The sequence below is a fragment of the Podarcis liolepis genome (assembly GCF_965112155.1).
Source record: "Podarcis liolepis genome assembly, chromosome: 3".
In the NCBI taxonomy this organism is placed as follows: Eukaryota; Metazoa; Chordata; class Lepidosauria; order Squamata; family Lacertidae; genus Podarcis; species Podarcis liolepis.
The window spans coordinates 11,780,849-11,795,628 of NC_139557.1; the positions used below are offsets into that span (position 1 = coordinate 11,780,849).

The window sequence follows — 14,780 nt, forward strand, 5'->3', positions numbered from 1 at the left end:
GTGGCAGCTCCTCCTCACCCGGTGAGCCATTTCTACTCCAGGGCGAAGTTGTGGCCATGGCAGGACAATCTGATATCTGCCCCACTTAGTCCAGTGTAGTTTATTCTGAAGTGTGTGCAGGACTGCAGCCTTGAATGCTACCCATCCATTTCAGTGGCATTTTTCTAACCCTTTTCTGTTTTTGTTTACAAGGGCAAATAAATTGCCTTGCATTCAACACACACCCAAGAGTGATTCACTCTTAAAAGAACTGAAAGTGTAAAAAGGGCCTTTCACGTTTTTATACTGCAGCTTGGAAATCAATACCAATGCAGAGCTGTCATAAAAAGCTTTGGGATCTGCTTAGGGGAAGATGGTATCAGAAAAGCAGCAGTTTTGTTCACAGAAGTGACAATTAGAATTAGGTGAATTCCACAGGTCATGATTCCCCGAGTCACAGTATGAGTAACAGAACTTTTAGGGCAAAAAGCAGGCTGCCGCTTTTGTGAATCAATGTTCAACTAGTTGGGTTTAGATAATGAGGCCCTGCATTGCCTGATCTATAGTCAAAAGAAATTCTACCTGGAGGCCTTTGATGACTAATACCCCCTTAGCCCAAAGTTTCTATTTCCTGCTGCACAAAGATGATACTGCCTTAAATAGGCCTGCAGCATATATTTGTTGTACATGGTTTAAAAAATTGTTCCCTCCAGATGTCTTTTGCCATTAGCATTTTTGACACCTTCTAAAAATACAGACCCAGTTTCTCTCACCTTTACTTTTAATAAGCAATCTTTGCACTCTGGTATCACATTGGCTGCTCTCCAACATACCTGGATGTCAGTAATGATGCCGTGTAACAAGAACTCCTCCCTTGGTACCCTAAAATAATGTCCTCAATTTATATTTGGATGCCTCACTTCTTTTGGACGATGCTGCATCTTCAATTACTGTGCTAGTAATTTCAGGGTTGCAGGAAGCATAAAAAATGAGAGGTTGCTAAAGCCAAAAGTACCAGCTAATTATATTGAGGAATGATGATTGTGCAATAGAACTGGCACTCTAAAAACACTATCGCCAGGCTGCCCAGATGTCTAATGACATTAACTTTTAGGAAACTAAAACCTTAAATTACATTACTTTAATAAGAAGGGTTCCATAAACATATACAATAAATGCAAAACTGAATATCACACATCTGCGAACCCTGACCATTGACTGATCTGTCTGATGCCATGGAACGTTCACAAACATTTTTTAACAGCTATGGGGAAAGGGCAATTCTTTACAAAACAGCATGCCATCTGTGAATAAATTAAAAGGTCTAATTGGCCAGAAGATGACAGCATACTGAGCATGGGGACACAGGGGGTTGTGTGGTGTTTCTAAGATGCAGGATAATATAAAGGATGTGGAACCAGGTAGGAAGAGAACCCAGGGGATAAAGGACCAGGTGACTAAAGGAAGTGAGAAACAGGAAGTGAAATGAGGAAAGATTGGTAAAGCAGGAGTGGGCAACCTGAAGCCCATCAGCTGTCATTGGACTGCACGTCCCATCAAGCCTGCCCACCAGCTATGGTGGCTGGGGCTGATGAAAGTCCAATGACATCAGGAGGGCTACAGGTTCTCCATCTCTGGGATGAAGGGATGGAGAAGACAGAAAGCAAAAGGGTAGTGTACCTAAGAACTTCAGGTACAAAAGGCCTATGAAGCAGGGTAGCTAAAGCTATGGATGAGGATCCAGAGTAATCTGTTGTGCTCCTTATTTTACCCACCCATGGTTCCCACAAACTTCATTGCCAAAATGGCTTTGAGGAGCAAAAACACCAGGGAATGCTAAAAATTAGGGGCAAGGAGTGGCAGAAGCAGATGTGCCAAAAACTGCAAGTGGGCCCTAGTCACAAAATAGCTGTGGTGGGGCCATGGCATATACCAAATGTGTGGTTTGGGCATGTCAAAATGGCTTCAGCATTGGAGAGGGTAAGGCAGTGCAAGTAGGAACTAAATAAGAAGCACAAACCATCTTTCTATTGCTGTCATACATAGGACTGGGTTGCAGGTGTACATCTGCTTTGGACTGTGACAATTGTGTTTTGTGACGTAGTGTGACGTAGTGCAATGATTGGGATGGTATCTTCTGAAAAGTACTACTCTTTTTTAAAAAAATACTGCAGTTCTACCTTTTTTTTAAAAAAAACTACCTTTTAAACAACACACACAGGTCCCCACTACCCAGAAACCTGTTATATAAAACCTCACTTATCCAACACAAGGAATTGGTACCCAGATGTCACTATTCACACCACAGATTCAGATATCCAAACTGTCGGGCCTGTGTGTAGTAGTGTAAACAAATAAACATTGCATTACTATTTTGTGTCTCACTGTTCTGTGGCAACAGTTTCACCAGAAACCATGGTGGGAGCAAGGGAAAAGGAAGAGACATTGGACAAATAAGAGAGCATTTTTTCCCTTCCTTGTTTGCCTTTTGCAAGGTTTCATAGGGGTTTCATGGATTTTCCCAAGTTTTTTATCATTTTGGGGTCAACATTCTATTGTTTGGAACACATTAGAAATTTCCCCATAGGAATCAGTGGAAATTGTTGGCTCACTATGTGAACGTTCACCTAACAAATGATTTCCCAAGAACACATTGTGTTTGAATAGCAGTGCCTGCATATAACACAGTTCTCACCAAAAGAAATGAATTATTTTTGAGGAGATACTGAGACCTTTAGCGGGACAGGAGGAAAACTTCATAAATACTTGAGGTGATTCTCATGAGCAACATTTTAAATATACTTTGAAGCATTAACTGCATTTATAACCAGTTTTGTTTAGATCTAAGAAAAATGAAGAGTCCATTTTGTCCTGATGGTTTCATATTTCCTTTTGTTTTGACAGCTATAAATATGTTGCAACTAGACGTGGCTAAGCTTGTGAGTACTCCCTCTAAACTCAAGCCTAGCTAATATTTACGTAGCAGTTATAACAAGGTCCACCCATTGACCATATGCTACGTTGCTGGGAAAATAAAAGCTTAAGGTAAACACATTTTTGCTTTCAGTCATACTTACACAAGCCACAGTAATGAATCTGAAAACGTCAGAGATTAATACACACACACACACACACACACAGAGAGAGAGAGAGAGAGAGAGAGAGAGAGAGAGTCAAGATAAAAACCAACTTGAAAAGAGAATACAACTTAGCAACCAAAGAATTGAAGAAAATGTTATTAGAAAGCATTTGCTACCTTTTTCATTAAACAATTGCTATGATTATAAAAAACACTTACAGTGTAAACTAGCATCAGCTATGAGGAACTGCTAACTGGATAATATAAGCTCTTCCTTCAAGTCTTTCATAAGCTGAAGGGTCCTATGCTGATACTCCCTGCCTGAAGGGGAGAGGTTGGCCATTGTGATCTCACACTGATGTTGTGATCATAATGCCCACAGCTTTAAAGAGAAAGTGCCCTAGATCAACCAGAGAGGAGTTTCTTCTCCCTCCCTCTCTCTCTCTCTCTCTCTCTCTCTCTCTCTCTCTCACACACACACACACATTCTTCCATCCTCTCAAATGTAAATTTCACCTCTCATCGGGCAATGGAGGAGGCCCACTGCTCACCAGTGGATGTTTGGACTGCCCTCTGAGTCCTGCTTGACCACTGGCAAGGTTGTCTCTCTATGCCATATGGACTTGATGCCTGCCTATCCTTTCTGTAACAAAGAGTGCTTTCACATAGCTGGGACTGCACCTGAATTTTCCACGCAGGCTAGTGGGGCACTTCCCCAGAGAAGAAAGGCTTGGCCAGCAAAAAACTGTAGACCCCTGGAGCATGGTGACAACCTCTGGCACTGGTTAGCATAATACTCTTTTCCCAATGGTAACTGCTCTTCTGTCAGAGTGCTGATTTATTGGGTTGGGTGGTAAACTGATACAGTGGTACCTTGGGTTAAGAACTTAAGTCATTCTGGAGGTCTGCTCTTAACCTGAAACTGCTCATAACCCAATGTACCACTTTAGCTAATGGGGCCTTCCACCGCCGCACAATTTCAGTTCTCATCCTGAAGCAAAGTTCTTAACCCGAGGTACTATTTCTGGGTTAGCGGAGCCTGTAACCTGAAGCATCTGTAACCTGAAGCGTCTGTAACCTGAGGTACCACTGTATTCTCTACAGACATCTTGAGAACATAATGTAGGAGGGCATCCTATCTCCATGATTTCATAGGATTGCAGAGTTGGAAGTAACTGTGTGAATCAACTAGTCCACCCCTCTGCAATGCAGGAATCTTTTTGCCCAATGTGGGACTTGAACCCACAACCCTGAGATTAAGAGTCTCAGACTCTACCAGCTGAGCTATCTGATCTCTGAGCATGAGTGAGTCTGGAACTCAATGCGGGAGATGTAAATGGTGGAAAAAGTCAGAGCGCATTCTTAGAAAGGCACAAATGAGCACACACTGATATTTTCCAGTACGGGTAATTTAGGTTTTTGGCTGGAGCATGGAATGAATCCCGTCAGCAATGCCAGTAAATATCAATAACAATATCATTGCTATATATCAGGAGCACAGTATATGCTATAAAACACCTGGCTCAGGGTTTATGGATGCTACCATCGGCAGTTGCAATTAACGCTGCTATGCCTAACTGTGGGCTACAGTATAATCATAATGCTATAACTCATGGCTGGAAACTCTAGAGGGTCTTCAATCTGGTCCAGGCAAGTAATTGAATTTGGTATCTCAAAGGTCAGTTGGAAACTGAGAATCACTACAAGTGAGAATTATGAGCTGGCAGCATCAGACGGTGCTTACATTTTCAGCTTCGCATATATTGAGGGTTTCTCTGTTGTCCCTCCAGGAGGTAAACTTAATAATGCAAGCAGGAAGCACCATGGAAAGAAAGGCTGGTGTGTTTGCTTAATGTGTCTTTTCAAGCTGGGCGTTCTGAGATGTTTTGCTTATGCAGAGAGCAAAAGGGGAAGAAAAATGGACCAATTTTCATCCCAATCAGCCAGAAAAATGCATACCCTCCAACATTTCTCCGATGAAAATAGGGACGTCCCAGACCATAATGATAATTTTGCTATTTATACCCCACACATCTTACTGGTTTGCCCCAGCCACTCTGGGCAACTTCCAACATATAAAAAACATTAATTTTCTTTTTTTTTTATAAAAAAAAAACCCTTCTCTATAAAGCATTGCCTTCAGACGGCTCTGGGGTTGGATAACTCCATACCCTCCAACATTTCTCCAGTAAAAATAGGGACATCCTAAGGAAAAGTGAGGACATTGCAGGATCAAATCAGAAACCGGGACGGCTTCTCTAAATCAGGGGCATCCCTGGAAAATATTAACACTTGGAGGGTCTGAAAATGGATTCAGGGCAGTTTCATGCAACTTGTGGTTTTTTAGTGGAGCTGATTCAGGGTCTATCTGCTTCACTTCCAATCATATCATTTTTAACTTCTGATTTCAGGCAGAGGTGATGCTGTTGAACCCTCCCTGGGGGTGTGATTGCCTCATGCTGTAGTTAAACTTAGGGAGAAAGGTCCAACTGCAATTTTCATTTTCATTGTGGGTGTGGGTGTGTTAAACCTCCCCAGCAGTGCATGGATTCCCAATGAACATCACTCTCATGTGTGCAATTAAATGAAACATGAAAATGTGATTGCAAGCAGCACAGTTAGGGTCACCTGCAGACAGGCCCTCAGCAAGGAAAGCAGAAAGGAGTTTGCACCTTTGCTGTTATAGTCACAATTTGTTTTCCTTCCTAGTGGCAGAAAAGCAAGCTCACTCTTGAAAATGTTCCTATACAACCAACTTGCTCCTGTCCAACAACGGTGCAGAAAACAGTTGCTCATACAGAACTCCATGGACAATGCAAACCTCCACATGTCTACTTGGAAGTAAGTCGCCTTTAGTTCCATGGGGCTCAGTTCCCAGGGAAGTACCAGATATAGGATTGCAGCCATATTCCGATTTCCTTTGGAGACACCGAGTACTTGGAATGTTGATCAAGTGAACTTGAAAAGAGAGGTTGAGCCATTCAATTGCTTCTCCATTATTTCCTCAGGGGTAAGTTAAACCAACACTCTAAAAAGTGTTGCTGCCTAAATGTGTTTTTGTTGCTGCTACTTCGCACCAAATACCAAGGGACTGGATGGAGTTGGAAAATAATTGGACAGCAGGCAAGTATGGGAGTATAAAATGTTGGGTAAAATGTGGGATGGAAGAAAAAGGAAGGGGCGAAAACAGCTTTAGTTTTTCAATGTGTGGGTCAATAATCGTGCTTATTGGCTAAATTTAGCAAGGGAGTCATGCTGTGGGAATGGACTTATGGCTACATTATGGGTTCTTTTTTTCTTCTGACATGTTATATAGAACTTCATCTACCAGTACAGGCCCTGTTAGCTGAGCTTGAGAAGATGCTGCCCCAGCAAAGACTTAGCTCTCTGAAGCCTTAAAGAGTCTGGCAGGGCTTCACCCCCTGGGATTGCCGTTTGCAGTATTTAAAGGGCCTGTAGTATATAATAATAATAATAATAATAATAATAATAATAATAATAATAATAATAATTTATTATTTATACCCCGCCCATCTGGCTGGGATTCCCCAGCCACTCCGGACAGCTCCCAACAGGATATTATAAACATGATAAAACATCAAACATTCAAAACTTCCCTAAACAAGGGCTGCCTTCAGATGTCTTCTAAAAGTCAGATAGTTGTTTATTTCCTTGACATCTGATGGGAGGGCATTCTACAGGGCAGGTACCACTACTGAGAAGGCCCTCTGCCTGGTTCCCTGTAGCTTCACTTTTCGCAGGGAGGGAACTGCCAGAAGGCCTTGGAGCTGGACCTCAGTGTCCGGGCTGAACGATGGGGGAAGAGAGGCTCCTTCAGGTATACTGGGCCGAGGCCATTTAGGGCTTTAAAGGTCAGCACCAACACTTTGTATTGTGCTCGGAAACGTACCGGAAGCCAATGTAGGTCTTTCAGGCCGTGTTATGTGGTCTTGGCGGCTACTCCCAGTCACCAGTCTAGCTGCCGCATTCTGGTGAATGCACATTCTGCAACTGAATACCCCTGCACAATTATAGAGCAGGACAGACTTCAGGCGAGGGACAGAGAACATATGGTGCTCTTGATGTTTGCTGGACTACAGCTCCCATCATTTCTGGCTAGCTGCTGTGCTGGCCAAGGCGGATGGGGTTTGGAGTTCCACAGTATCTAGAAGACTCTGTGTTTCCCACCCCTGCTCTAGGGGAATCAAGATCAGACTCCAAGGATGAGGGAAAAGCCATGTCCTCAGACCAGGAAAGTGGTGCAACATCTGACCAGAGTCCTCTTCAAGCCAGCACTGGGCCCCTGAACAATGTCCGACTATCAATGAAACTTTCAGGGACTGGATTCATTTTCTATGTACAAGCTCTGCAACAAACAGGGACATTTGATAACTTGTTATTTAACTACAGTCGTAGTTAACGTAGGTTTAAGGGCAATACATGCATGCCTGAATAGAAATAGCTGGCAAAGATTCAGTCGGTTCCAGCTACAGCGGATGTCACATTGCAATGTGACGGTGCTTTCAGATGACATATGAGTCACCGAGCCTGTGAAAGAAAAGGGTCCGGCAAGAAAATAGAAGAGGATAATGTCAACAAGAGCACCTGGAAGGCCAAGGAACATGTCACGATAACCTTATAAATTGATTAGTACAACTGAGACTTGGTGGGACAACTCCCTGGCTTGGAAAAAAGCAATTGAAGGGCACAATCTCTTCAAAAAGATTAAAGTTAATGGTAAAGGAGGGGGATTAATGATATTTGTCAAATGTGTACACCTGCGCGGAAATTCAAGATAGTAAACAAGTCAGTCCAGTGGAGAACATGTGGGTAAAAATAAAGAAGTCAGCTTCAGCTGTGGAAATAGCAGGATGCTTTGAACTACTGTCCAAGTAAGAGTTCTGAGGCTTTTCCTGCAACTCCTGCAGGGCTGACCCACCCATGAGGCAAGCTGAGGCAACTGCCCTGGGTGGCAGGATCTACAGGGGCAGCAGATTCTGATGTAGATCTTTACCCCCCCACACACACACACCTTGTTCCCGATTTAGATATTCATTCATTGCTTCTTCCCTGCTGAGGAGGGGGGTGCCATTTTGTGGGTTGTCTCAGGTGCCAGAATGTCTTGAGCCAGCCCTGAAATCCTGGCACCAAAGCAGAGCCCTGTTGGAAGCCAATGGAAAGTGTCTGTGATTGAAGGTGGAATCCCACAATGTGCTTCTGCAGAAGGATGGGAAACTGGCATGTTGAATACCACCTACACGCCAATTGTTGTCAGATGGCTGTAACACCGTTTGAGCTCTTGTTGAGCATCAAGCCTGGTGAGGGAGGTGTGCGAAAAAATTCCGCAGCCCACAAAGTTGGCACTCGTGAGTTCATCTGCGCTTATTCAGAACACACTGTTTATGTTGCTGTTGCAGTCCCATCTGTGGTGGCTGAAAAGTGAAGCTATTTAAGTCTATGGCAGTTTTAAAGGCATAAATAAAAGCTGTGCTTTTTATTATTATCGTTGATCCTGTCTGTTTCCTTGAGGCAGCCTTTGGATGTCTAACTTGGAGAAACCGCCACAGAGAAGCCCAGTTGGGATAAGACGTCACTTTAGGACAGCCCCTTGAACGGATGGGTAAGCCACTCCACAGAACCAGGAGGACTTTGAGTTCATCCTCCTTCATACCTTCAGGGGTCATTTACCTTTTAGGTAAAGGTAAAGGGACCCCTGACCATTAGGTCCAGTTGTGGCCGACTCTGGGGTTGCTGCGCTCATCTCGCTTTATTGGCCGAGGGAGCCAGCGTACAGCTTCCAGGTCATGTGGCCAGCATGACGAAGCCGCTTCTGGCGAACCAGAGCAGCGCACGGAAATGCTGTTTACCTTCCTGCCAGAGCGGTACCTATTTATCTACTTGCACTTTTGACATGCTTTTGAACTGCTAGGTTGGCAGAAGCAGGGACCAAGCAACGGGAGCTCACCCCGTTGTGGGGATTCAAACCGCTGATGTTCTGATCGGCAAGTCCTAGTCTCTGTGGTTTCGCCCACAGCGCCACCCACGTCCCCATTTATCTTTTACTTTACCATATATTCAGAATGATTGTCAGGAAAAGGAAACCTGAAAAGTTACAGAGGAGGTATGGAAATGCTTCTACGTCTCCAAGCATAATTCAAAGTGCTGGTGCTGACCTTTAAAGCCCCAAATGGCCTCAGCTCAGTATACCTGAAGGAGGGGCTCCATCTCCATCATCCTGCCTGGACATTGAGGTCCTCCTCCGAGGGCCTTCTCACAGTTCCTGCACTGTGAGAAGTGAAGTTACAGGGAACCAGGCAGAGAGCCTTCTTGGCAGTGGTACCCTCCTTGTGGAATGCCCTCCCACCACTACACAACTCTACACAACTTTTAAAAAAGGTCTAAAGGTAGCCCTGTATTGGGAAGTTTTTAAATTTGGATGTTTGATTATATTTTTGTATGTGCTGGAAGCTGCCCAGAGTGGATGGAGAAACCCAGCCAAATGGGCAGGGTATAATAATAATAATAATAATAATAATAATAATAATAATAATAATAATAATAAATTTATTATTTGTACCCCGCCCATCTGGCTGGGTTTCCCCAGCCACTCTGGGTGGCTTCCAACAAAGATGAAAAATACACTAAAATGTCACATATTAAAAACTTCCCTGAACTAGTCTATAAAGGAATTTTTGGACCTGCTGTGTACTATCAGCTATCCCTCCCTGCTCTCTAAAACTTCTATACGTGCTCTTTTCCTTCTCAGGTCAGCAACAGAGCTTTGGTTGACCTTAAATTATTATTATTATTATATTAAAGCCACTTCAGATGCATGTACAGCTTTGACTACCAGAATATTTCATTGTTTTGTTCTACAATCACACCCACCCATTTACATCTGGAATACAGAATATCTGGGTCTCCAGCTCTTGAAGGACTCCAACCTTCATCAGTCTCAGCCCATATGGCCAGTTGTCACTTTACTTTTCTCTGAGTAAACATGCATGATTTCTGGCCATAAATCTGACTCAACTCTTTGCGGTCTTATGCTTTTCAGCTCCTGGCCTAGAGGAATCCAGAGCCTAAAGGAGCTGCAATGCAGGGAGAATTTAGCCAGGTAGGATTTCACCAGCAGCACCGTCAATGAGCTTCAATGTCAAGAAAATATGCTGGTCCTGCTGAATCTCTGCCGGCCATGAAGCCACAAAAGGATGCTCCTCTGACTTCAAGGGCAACTATACTGGTGGGCAGAAGGTGAAACGCTAACTTTACTTTCAGTTTGGAAAGCCCGATATTTTTAACATTTATCTTCATGTGAGAAGCAATGGCAAACCTCTCTTTCGGGAAGACAAAGAGAAAACTTACAATGGGACATACAGTGATGTGATGCAAAGCCATGTGAAATTGTATAACAGGATACGAATTCTGTGGCCCTCTAGATGTTGCTGGACTACACTTCCCAGCAGCCCCTTGACCATTGGCTGATGGGAGTTGGGAGTCCAAACACATCTGCAGAGCCACCACCTTTGTTACATACAGAGTAAGAGTCAGACCTCTATCAATTCATAAGCCGTTCAATTATGCTTCAGTGCAATGACTGGACTCCCATTAACTTGAAGTGGACGTTTTCCAAAATTAGACATCTAATCTTGGTGATAATCTCCTTGGCTAGTCCTCTTCGGTCTGTGCTTCATACCACCAAATAATAATAATTCAGACACGCTAACAGAGAAAGTGATCTGAAGCAAAGTTGACTGAAAGTACATCCCATTGAAATACTACACTTGCAATCCAGGGCGGGCCCAAGAAGCAAACCACAAAATGGAACGGGAGGGGGCATGTGAGTGGAGATCTACATCAGGAACAAGAGGGGAACAAGGATCTAAATCAGGAACAAAGGGGAGGGAATCAAATCAAGCTTATCTGACATTTGAAGGTGGGTGCAGAGCCCAGGAAACTCCAGAAGGCAGCCCCCGCCATTTCTTCCCTAGGGGTAGGAGGAGAACAACAGTGCCTCCTATTTGCAGAGAGACTGCTGTAGAGGTAGCATTGCTGAGGAGGTAGAAGCTCTGGCTTCCAATGAGTGTTTCACAGCCATTGCTGCCATTGCGGCGGCAGCTGCAGTAGGCAATGGATTCCTTGGAGGCCAGATCTGTTGCCCCTGTGGTTCCTGCTGCATGAGACAGTTGCCTCACCTTGCCTCATAGGTGGAAGAGGCCCTGTTTAAATCACTGTGACATAGATCCCCATTTTTACATATACAGCCATACCTCGTTTGTCGAATGGAATCAGTTCCAGAAGTCTGTTCGACTTCCGAAAATGTTCAACAACCAAGGCACAGCTTCCTATTGGCTGCAGGAGCTTCCTGCACTCAATAGGAAGCCATGGAAGCCACGTTGGACATTCGGTTTCCAAAGAACGTTCGCAAACCGGAACACCCACTTCCGGGTTTGCAGCATTCAGGAGCCAAAATGTTTGTGTCACAAGGTGTTCAGGATCCAAGGTACAACTATATCTACATAAAAGGAATTCAGTCAGAAAGCCCGTAAAACTCAATGGGCGTTACCAAGTAAGCATGGTTAGGACCGCAGCCTGGGACTGCTAACCTTTGAATGCAACCAGACTTAGACATGTAAAGAATTGCCCTGTTAATCTTGGAAGAGAAATGATCATGCTCCTCTGAATTCTAAGAGTGCTACAAAGAGGTCCTATTCACAGGGGCAGCGCTGAAATTTTACTTGGATCAATAGAGTTATATACTGAAATCAGATCTCAATATCTATCACAGTTTGGCTAAGCTTCCCCTAATCACTAAATCTCAGTAATGTATAATACCACTTATCTTTCTTTCCCATGGGAAACTGACTTGTCACAGGCGTCAGAATGAAAACATATCAGGGTTTTCCCGGAAGATTTGCATTGAGGCACAATGAAAGGTTTGTGAAACTTGTCATCACATTTATTGAAAGCAGAAACACAATACGTTGCCATCAAGTGTTTGGCAGGAGCTGCAGTTTCACAGTCCTGGAAAGTGGCAGTGAGTGGAATTTGTGAAAGAGGTTCCTAGAAACACTCCACATCCCCACTGAGCAAATTCGTTTGGTAGATACACTCTAGTTCCTTGGCAGAGAAATAAAACAGAGAAAAGTGCTTGGGATTCAACCAGTTACAGATAGGTAGCCGTGTTGGTCTGCCATAGTCAAAATAAAAAAATTCCTTCCAGTAGCACCTTAAAGACCAACTAAGTTAGTTCTTGGTATCTGAAGAAGTGTGCATGCACACGAAAGCTCATACCAAGAACTAACTTAGTTGGTCTTTAAGGTGCTACTGGAAGGATTTTTTTTATTGTGATTCAACCAGTTTCTGCCATAATGGGACGTGGAAGACTTTGGAGGCAATCAGTAGTTTTTCTTAATGTGTCTGGACACAAGAACATGTGCACTTTTGAAACAATGGCAGAAAGTTCAGATGTCCCATCCTGCTGCTGATTTATTACACTTCAGATCATTTTAGATGCATCCCATTCAACAGGGCCAGCCTGTTCAGGAGGCAGCTGCCTCAGGTGGCAAAATCCAAGGGGTGTCTTCATCGGTGTGCCACACCACTGCCACCAGAGAAGCAAGGAGAAGTGACTGCAGGGGCCTCCAGGTTCCAGCAAAATCTCATAGGGCTCTTCTGAGATCTCCCCAGAATCCGCAGCTGTGAGACCCTCATAAGCGAGGCTTTGATGAGGGGTGGCAAGGGCGGCATGCAAGTAGGGTGGTGTGAGGAGCGATAATGTTGCTTTTCCACCCAAAAGCCAAAATGTTGCAACTGTTAGATAACCACAGTCAGCACAGGCTTGTTTACACTTAAATTTATAAGTAGAAGAAGAAGAGTTTGGATTTGATATCCCGCTTTATCACTACCCGAAGGAGTCTCAAAGCCGCTAACATTCTCCTTTCCCTTCCTCCCCCACAACAAACACTCTGTGAGGTGAGTGGGGCTGAGAGACTTCAGAGAAGTGTGACTAGCCCAAGGTCACCCAGCAGCTGCATGTGGAGGAGCGGAGACGCGAACCCGGTTCCGCAGATTACGAGTCCACCGCTACGATAACCACTACACCACACTGGCTTAGGTTTAGAACGGCTTAGGTTAGGATTCTCATAGATAGGACAGCTTGCAGCTGAAATACGGTTTATTTGTATGCTCCAGCAGGTATAGAACTCATTTACACATGTTAGTGGTACGATGTAGTTTTGTCTCTTGAGTCAATGTGTAAAAGCATAGAAACCAAATGGACCAAATAAGGATAAAGGTGGTGGTCGTCGAAATCAGAGTAATGGGAGATGTCAACAAAGGTGGGGATTTTAGTTGGGAAATTAGGAAATTACAGTCGTAATAGGCTGTAAACCTTGCAGTACCCAGCCAATGGGGAGACAAGGGAGGGAACCTGCGCTTCGGGTGTAGGGAATAGAAGCTTATGCTTTGTCAGTTTTGGGTGTGCCTACTCTAGACACATGGGACGTGGGTGGTGCTGGGGGTTAAACCTCCCCACGACAGGGTGAGCTCCCGTTGCTCGGTCCCTGCTCCTGCCAACCTAGCAGTTCAAAAGTACATCAAAGTGCAAGTAGATAAATAGGTACCGCTCCAGCGGGAAGGTAAACGGTGTTTTCGTGCGCTGCTTTGGTTCGCCAGAAGTGGCTTAGTCATGCTGGTCACATGACCCAGAAGCTGTCTGTGGAGAAACGCCGGCTCCCTTGTCCAATAAAGTGAAATGAGCACCACAACTCCAGAGTCGTCTGCAACTGGACCTAATGGTCAGGGGTCCTTTTACCTTTACATTTACTCTAGACACCTGTTCTTGCAAGAACATATTGTATTCCATAAATTTCGCTGCTTCACCAATTTTGTTCAGATTGTATTTTAAGGAGTGGGATTAAGGGTCTTAGGACGCACTTTTTATATCTTACAGGTGGCATCTTCCCATTACACCTCACACAGTGAAACGGGACAGGACGCCCCTGCCATTCAACCAGAATATGCTCGACACAACAGGAAAGTGTCAAATACTTGGCTTATCTAGTATCTGTCTCAAGGGACCTCCAGGTGTTGCTGGACATGCCATTCTTACCAGACCCAGGCAGCACCGCCTATTTCTAGGCATGATGGTCCATCAACATCTGAAGGCAGGGCACAGGTTACCCAACCCTGATCTATCTAATTAAACTTGACCGGATGAATCTAATTAGCTCTGAACCGACAGTTCCAATAGTCACCAGCCCCCACTGTATACCCTTTTTGTAAGGACAATAGAAAGGTTGGCCAACAAAGTTCACCACCCACCCTGCTGTCTCCTGAGAAAAGTGCATTGTAAATATGTAAGTTTAAAACCACAGCAGTTTGGGCTTCTCCCTCTTCTGCAAACCTAATAAACAATTCATTTCTGGGGAAGAACTGCAACACAAACATATTGGGAGCGGCCTTTTAACGTACGACCCACCCTAAGCAAACTCAAGTGCGGTTACTTTTTTAAAACTACTCTGATGACAGAGGGGTTTGTCAAGTAGCACAAAAGACATGTATTTGAGAACTAGCTCAAGATCAGATGATACATCATTTATTCAAAAGACAGCATACAATGCAACACACACAGAGAGAGACAATGAAGGCTGAAGACAAGGCCTAGCAATTCTGGCACAGTACGAAAGGGGAGCCTATTTTGATTTACTCCATGAGCAGA

General features: G+C 44.2%; 1 long non-coding RNA gene across 1 annotated transcript; it reads left to right on the forward strand.

Moving 5' to 3' along the window:
- Nucleotides 1–5,784: 5,784 nt before the first annotated feature.
- On the forward strand, nucleotides 5,785–14,285 carry LOC310703560. Its single transcript, XR_014524258.1, has 3 exons — nucleotides 5,785–5,899; nucleotides 10,116–10,312; nucleotides 14,013–14,285. It is a non-coding gene; the product is annotated as an uncharacterized lncRNA (long non-coding RNA).
- The last annotated feature ends 495 nt before the right edge of the window (nucleotides 14,286–14,780 follow it).